Consider the following 6,000-nt stretch of genomic DNA (forward strand, 5'->3'; position numbering starts at 1 on the left):
AGTATCCAGTGGAAAAAAGACAGTCTCTTTAGCAAATGGTGCTGGGAGCACTGGACAACAACATGCAGAATGAAACTAGACCACTGTCTTACACCGTACACAAAAATAAATCCAAAATGGGTGAAAGACCTAAACGTGAGACAGGAAACCATCAAAATCCTAGAGAAGAAAACAGGCAGCAACCTCTTTGACCTAGGCTGCAGCAACTTCTCACTTGACATGTTTCCAGAGGCAAGGGAAACAAAAGCAAAAGTGATCTGTTGGGACCTCATTGAGATAAAAAGCTTCTAGGGGTGTCTTGGTGGCTCAGTTAAGCATGCCACTTCAGCTCAGGTCATGATCTCATGGTTTGTGAGTTTGAGCCCTGCATCCGGCTCTGTGCTGACAGCTAAGAGCGTGGAGCCTGCTTCAGATTCTCTCTCTCTCTCTCTCTCTCTCTCTCTCTCTCTCTGCCCCTCCCCCACTCACACTCTGTCTGTCTCTCTTAAAAATGAATAAACATTAAAAAATTAAAAGATAAAAAGCTTCTGCACAGCAAATGAAACAATCAATAAAACTAAAGGCAAACAACAGAATGGGAGAAGATATTTGCAAATGACATATCGCATAAAGGGTTAGTATCTAAAATCTATAAAGAACTTATCAAACTCAACACCCAAAAAACAAATAATCCAGTGAAGAAATGGACAGAAGACATGAATAGACACTTTTCCAAAGAAGACATCCAGATTACTAACAGACACATGAAAAGATGCTCAACACCACTCATCATCAGGGAAATACAAATCAAAGCCACAATGAGATACCACCTCACACCTGTCAGAATGGTTAAAATTAACAACTCAGAAAATAGCAGATGTTGGTGAGGATGTGGAGAAAGGGGATCCCTATTGCACTGTTCATGGGAATGCAAACTGGTGTTGCCACTCTGGGAAACAATGTGGAGGTTCCTCAAAAAATTAAAAATAGAACTACTGTATGACAGCAATTGCACTACAAGGAATTTATCCAAAGGACAAACATGCTAATTTGAAGGGGCACATGCACCCCAATGTTTATAGCAGCACTATCAACAACAACCATTGGAAAGAGCCCAAATGTCCATCAACTGATGAATGGATTAAGAAGATGTGGTACACACACACACACACACACACACACACACATGCATACACACACACACACACACACACACACACACACACTGGAATACTACTTGGCAATTAAAAAGAATGAAATCTTGCCATTTGCAACAACATGGATGCTATTGGAGGGTATTATGCTAAACAAAATAAGTCATAGAAAGAAAGATACCACATGATCTCATTCATATGTAGAAGTTGAGAAACTTAACAGATGAACATAGGGGAAGGGAAGAAAAAACAAGATAAAAACAAAGAGGGAGGCAAATCATAAGAGACTCTTAAACACAGAGGGTTGATGAGAGGGGTGAATGGGGGGATTGGTTAAATGGGTTATAGTCATCATAGAGGGCACTATTTGGGATCAGCGCTGGTTGTCATATGTAAGAGATGAATCACTGGGTTCTACTCTGAAGCCAAGACTACACTGTATGTTAATTAACTTGAGAATAAAAAAAATAAGTAAAGGGAGTTTCATGTAGACAGCGTACACACAGGCTCATTTAAAAAAATTCCTGCTAGTCTCTGTATTTTGATTGAAGAATTTAATCCATTTTACATTGAAAGTAGTTGCTGATAAGCAAGGACTTCTGTAATTTTGCTGTTTGTTTTGTGCGAGTCTTAGACTTTTCTGTTTTCATTTTCTTCATTCCTTTATTTCCTTCATTACTGTCTTCTGTTTTGTTGTGTTGATTTTTCTTGCACTAAACTGATTCCCTTATATTTTCCTTCTGTGTATATATTTTTAGCTATTTTCTTTCTGTGATTATATTTAACATCCTAAATTTATAACATGTAGTTTGAATTGATACCAACTTTACTTTAGTAGCATACAAAAACTCTGTTCTATATAGCACTATTCCCCTTTATATGTTGTCAAAAGTTACATAATTATACATTATTTGCCCAATAAAATGGATTTATAATATTTTATGCATTTGTATTTTAAATTATGTATAAAATGAAATGTGGAGTTACAAAAACCAAAAATACAATAAAGCTGGCTTTAATATTAGCCCATTAGTTATCTTTAGTGGCGATCTTTATATTTTTATTTTCAAGTTACTGTCTGTTGTTCTTTGATTTCAAACTGAAGTATTTCCTTTAGCATTTCATTTAGGACAAGTCTACTGGCAACAGACTCTCTCAGCTTTTATTTATCCAGAATTATCTTCATTTCTCACTCATTTTTGAAGGACAGTTTTGCTGGATTCAGAATTTTTTGGTTGACATTTTTTTCTTTCAGCACTTTAAATATGCCACCCCACTGCCCTCTGTCCTATATAATTTTTTATGAAAATTTGGCTGTTAATCTTCTGAGAATTCCTTGTACGTGAAAAGGTGCTTCTCTCTTGCTGCTTTCAGATTGTCCCTTGTCTTTGTCTTTTTACTGATTATAATGTGCCTTGATGTGGATCTGAGTTTATCCTACATAAAGCAAAAGATTAGGGTCTTCTCAGGTCTTTTCTGAGCATGCATCTTTCCCTGTACATGGGTGTGGTTTTTAAGTTCCCCGGTGTATGTAGCTGCTTTTAAATTCCTTAATTTCCCAAAGACACTTACCCCAACTTTCCCTTTGAGTCTTTAGATGGTTTATTGTATGTCTCAACAGTAACTTTTCTTGCCCCACATCTGCTCTGCTTCCTCAGGGACTGAGGTCCCACAATGAGAATGCAGATTGCCATTTTCAAGACTTCTGCCAGGCTAGAAAGAGTGTGGGCAAGGGTAAATGAAAATACCACAAAGCTTTCCTAGCATTTTTCAATTTTCTTTTTCTTGAACCAGTGTTTCCATGGTTGCTATAAATCTTTTAATGTTTTCCAGAGTTCTGACACAATTTTGACAGTTTCTGCTTGTTATCTATGGTTTCTGTGGAGGGACAATAGCTTAGGGCTGCCTGTCCACCATTTTGCTCACATTATTACTCATCTCTGGCATGTGAGTTTTTGCTTTATGTCTTGAATTGTTTGTGGTGTCTTCTACTTGGGGGTGTCAAGGCTCTGTAGGGCAAATGTAATCAGGCAGATGCACAGAAGAGAGCAGGGTCTGGTTTGAACTGGTTTGTGGTAACCAGGACTTGGAGCCTGGGAGGAGGGCAGCCTGCAGGCTGAGAAACTTCCAACAAGGGAGATTTCAAGTTTGGCCTCTAAAAAAACTTTCAAGAGTTCTAAAATTTGATTAACCTCAGGGGATAAGGGCTGAAAGTTTCTCTGGGTTTCCCTTGACTGCATCAGATTTGGTTCCTCAGTGCATAACCCTTCTTGGGGACAATGAAGAGTAGGAAAGAAGGAGAGAGAAAGTCAGAAGGAGATAGTTGGCTTCCATAGCACTATTATTACTGGACTTTTCCCTAAGTTCTTGTGTGAAGACAGTTTTCTCTTGCACTGAGAATGAGAACAGCAGCAACTTTCTTTGGGCCACACAGCACTAGTCAGGCAGGAGGAAGCCTGGGCTGATCCCTGGAGAGCTGTAGAACATTCCAGTTCAGTCTCTTTCTCTGGAGGTGAGTGTCTGCCAGGGTTCCCCTCTGTAAAGGAGAGAGCAAGAGAGGATCAGCATGGGAAGTTCTGGGCCTAGATGCTCTCTAGAACAAGGACATCTACAGCAGAATGGATGACCTCATCTTCAAATCTGCCATGCACAGCAGAGAGAAGATTTGACCTGACTCAGTGCTGGGCATAGGCATAGGCCCTTGCTCTTGTCAGGACACTCTTCTATCCTTTGATTGTATCTGGTCCTGGCTAAACAAAAATTATGGAAGGAGACTTCCGCTAATAAGTCTGTTCTTGATCCTTGTCACCCAACTGTCATTTCCAAAGGGATCTCCAGAGAGAGGGCTGCATATTGACAGGGCAGCATTTCAGCAAAGACCAAAGGGAGAGGAAGCAGAGTTTGCTTCAACAATTGGTCATAGCTGGGGGTGCCTGGGTGACTCAGTTGGTTGAACTTCTGACTCTTGATTTTGGCTCAGGTCATGATCTCAGGCTGGGATCAAGTCCCGTGTCAGGCTCTGTGCTGAGCATTGAGCCTGCTTAGGATTCTCTCTCTTTCTCTCTTCCTCCGCCCCTCTGCCCTGCTCACTTGCTCTTTCTCTAAAATAAAAAAAAAAAATCAAAAGATTGGCCATAGCCAGGACTAAATAAGCTTTGTTCATAGATTTCGTTCTTAATTGATTCATTGATTTATTCATTTAAAAATAATTGAATATCAGAAACAGTAAACAAGCATGACCAAGTTTTTACTTTTTATGGTGCTTACCTTATAATAGGAGACAGATAGTAAACAAAAAGTAAAAATACAATTTTAGATGAGGAGAGCAAAGGAGATAAATAGATTCTGGTGAGCTGATAGAGAGTAAAGGGTAGAATGTGTTTTTTGTTTTTTGTTTTGTTTTGTTTTTTTGTTTTTTTAGGAAGGATCATGAGGAAAGGCTCCCTGAGCTTGGGCACTTGAGCAAATACCTGAAGGAAATGAGGGATGTATCTCAGAAATTGTAAGGGGCTCAGGACCTTGGGTCTGTTGTTTTATTTTATTGACAGCTGAATTTTTTTTCATTTGATTTTGGAGGAAAAACCTATTTGTTACTCTGAGAAGACTCTCCTTACTTTCTGTTGGATTGAGACCATGGCTACTTATGTGTAGGGCTTGGGCTGAGCCCAGAGTTCACATTTGGTGGCTTTGGCTCCCTGCTGGATCCAGGGTTTTGAGCTCTCACGAAGGCAGGGGGTGTTGAAATTGGACCGTTAGCCTCTTGTCTGCCAGTTCCAACATGAGGTGATATGGGACAGCTGGAGGTTGAGGATGGCAGTTCCTCCCATGCCCTCCTCTGGACCTTCCCCTATCAGTCTGGTGGATTGTTGGTATGAGGGTTGGGAGAGAGAGGCCTCTGACTGATTAAGCCTGGGTGCTGTTTAGTCTGTCACCTATGAGAAGACACATTTACTGGGGAGAAAAGCAAGGCAGAATTCCCCTTCCAAGAATAGAGGGCATAAAGTGAGAATTCACTCCGGCAGCTAGCTGACCTGTAGTCGGAGAAATACTCAGGCCTTGCCCTCAAGATCTTACAGAAAATCCTCAAAGAGTTGTCCATACCCATGCCTAACAGTGACACCTATGGTGATACAAGTAAAAGGAAAAACTTTCAAATGGATCTAGGGCAAATGGACCTTATGTCTTGGGGAAGCAAAGTAAACATGTACCTGCTCTGGGTAGGAGTGGGCAGAAAGACTTTTCTATAGTCTGGAGCAGGACTCACAGGAAAGAATATATTTGGTGGATCGCATAGTTTAGGACATTCATGATGGAAGTGAGTTAGTGGTAAAAAGGAACACACTGGTCAGGGAGGCAGACTCGGTGGCTATTCACAGCACGATGGAAGGCAGGAAGACCTGTGGAATGAGAGATGTGGGTGGTGCACCCTGGGCAGGAGCTGGCTGTCTTGCCTATGGTATGCCATTGGTGACTGGGCTCATCTTCCTGGCTAGATTTAATTTTCTTCATATATCATGATGGTCTTTAAAAAGATCAATACTGATCATGTAGGGGGAACAGTAGGACATGAACCCTTCCTAGACATGTTGTGGAGTCTGAGAACAGGAGAGGGATATTTTCTTTACCTGAAACTGTTTTTATTTTGGGATCAGAAGCAGTGTGATCTCTTTTTTACTCTCTAGATTTCACAAGGAACAACCTCTCAGGACTAAATGTTGGAGAGTCACTCTAGTGCCACTGACTTCTATCTCATAGGCTTCCCTGGCTCCCCAGAATTACGCCATATTCTATTTGCTACCTTCTTCTTCTGTTTGGTGACTCATGGGGAACATGTTGATCATTGTGATTGTCTGTGTTGATAAACGTT

General features: G+C 40.7%; 1 protein-coding gene across 1 annotated transcript in view; it reads left to right on the forward strand.

The window, feature by feature from the left end:
- LOC125930212 (serine protease 58-like) overlaps positions 1-6,000 on the forward strand; it is a 69,153-nt gene that overhangs the window by 23,455 nt on the left and 39,698 nt on the right. The window lies entirely within an intron of this gene.

The sequence above is a fragment of the Panthera uncia genome, chromosome A2 (genome assembly GCF_023721935.1).
Source record: "Panthera uncia isolate 11264 chromosome A2, Puncia_PCG_1.0, whole genome shotgun sequence".
In the NCBI taxonomy this organism is placed as follows: Eukaryota; Metazoa; Chordata; class Mammalia; order Carnivora; family Felidae; genus Panthera; species Panthera uncia.